Genomic DNA, 2,079 nt, shown 5'->3' on the forward strand with positions numbered 1-2,079 from the left:
TTCAGTCCTGGAGAATAAATCAATAATCCATAATAATTAAAAAATTTCAAATTCCCGCTCGAACAAAGCAGAGTTTATTGCGCCGTCTCGTGGCATGTGGTCCAAATAATCCGTTTAAATGTAGCGGCATTGCCGAATTTAGCCGAAAAGTACCGGAAAAAAACGAAGCCACAAAATCGCCGATAGCGCCGCTCAAGTGACATGTGGCCTAACTAGACCCTTGCCGCATCTAGGTAAAATAGCTTTGATGGTACCATGAAGAAAACAAGCAACGAGGGTGGATGCTGGATGAACCAGATCAGATCAATTCTCGACAATCTATAGTTTGGTTCGTTATCCAACTCAGGCTCTTTTTAAATTTTAGATTAATAATTGTAATCCGGATTTGCCTAACTTTATTAAAGTTTCGACAATATATACTTTATTTACTCAAACTATAAATATTTTTTATTCTTTACTTTAAATAATTTTCGGATTTATTTCAATAATTTAATCAACAGCACGAATCACTAATTAGAGTTACGCAGCCATTGGACCTGCGCGAAACGTAACATTAGTACGCCAACAGAGTCATCTTCAGTTGTCCCGTAGAATGAGAATAATCTATGACGTGACATAGTAACCTCAAAATCATTTTCAATTATCGTTTTTTTATTGTTAATTGTATAAATATTGCTGAACATTGTTCGTTTCTTTTAAATGTGTGCAAGTGTCAGTTTAAAGTTACATAACACCTCAGTGGGCACACAAGTCCTAAACTTGTCCTATATAAGTCTTTCAGTGGACGTCTTAAGGACGTCCTGAGGACCTTTTAAAGACATAAGAAGATCTAGAGGATGTCTTAGATGTGTCAAATCATATGACGTAGAGGTACACTCTAAGGACCTCTTTAGAACGTCCCGGTGCCCACTAGGATATATCAAGTGACGCAATTCAGTTGTAAGTATAGAATAATTTTATAACAATGCTGTAGGATATCTTTGAATTTTAATTGTGAATCGAAAAATGTGTAGTTTATTCTGTTAATTACAATTCAAAGATGTCCTCTGCAGCAACGCTATGAAATTATTCTATACTTACAACTTAATTGCGTCACTTGATTTATGTTAAGTAACTTTAAACTGACACTTGCACACGTTTAAAAGAAACGAACAATGTTCAGCAATATTGATATCATTAGCGATATCAAAAACGATAATTGAAAATGATTTTGAGGTTACTATGTGATGTCATAGATTAATCTCATTCTTCGGAACAACGGAAGATTGCACGGTCAGCGCACCAAATATGTGGCCAGAAAAATACATGGGAGTCAAGGTACTGTAGACGGAACTTAACGGGCGTTAGGTCCTTGGGTCCTTAGCCAAGAAGTCAACCCCTTCCACTGCTTCCTTGAAGTATCACTAATAACGATGAATCTCCAACACCCCTCCTCAACGCTATTTGCGAAGCTGCTAATCCAGAACACGGTGTGCCCACTCTCATAGAAAAGTGGTGAACGGATTATAGTAATTGCTAAGTCCCCTAGTTGGCGCTCGTGTAAATTCAGAATTCGAAATGAACTTGAGCAGACGATAGAAGTTCTATCGTCTGCTCACGTCTGCTTAAGTTCACTGTAGCTGCAAGAATTATATTTTTTTGCGTGATGAACTTGGATTCACAATGGATTTTCTCCGATAACACAAACTACAAATGAAACCAAATCAAATCGATCAAACGCAATAAAATGTTAAAGTCTGTTGGAATCTTTCTATGATAGATCGATTGCAACAGACTTAAACATTTTATTGCATTTGATCGACGATAGATTTTATTTTGTTCGATTTTTGGTTTGTTTTAACGGTTATTATTATTCATGTATTATTTCAGAAAGATAAGTCAACATAACCTACAAATTAGGGTTTCAGCTTTTTGCACAAAAGTGCAAAAGTGTGCTCACTTCGATATGATAAGCGATACAATAATTTTGGTAATAAAACAAGATTGTACAAGAATATAAAAAAAGATCAAAATCGTCACTTTAAGGTGCCGGAGTGATAACTTTAGATCACTAAAAATATTTTTATTTAAAATGATGTT

The sequence above is a fragment of the Belonocnema kinseyi genome, chromosome 5 (genome assembly GCF_010883055.1).
Source record: "Belonocnema kinseyi isolate 2016_QV_RU_SX_M_011 chromosome 5, B_treatae_v1, whole genome shotgun sequence".
In the NCBI taxonomy this organism is placed as follows: domain Eukaryota; kingdom Metazoa; phylum Arthropoda; class Insecta; order Hymenoptera; family Cynipidae; genus Belonocnema; species Belonocnema kinseyi.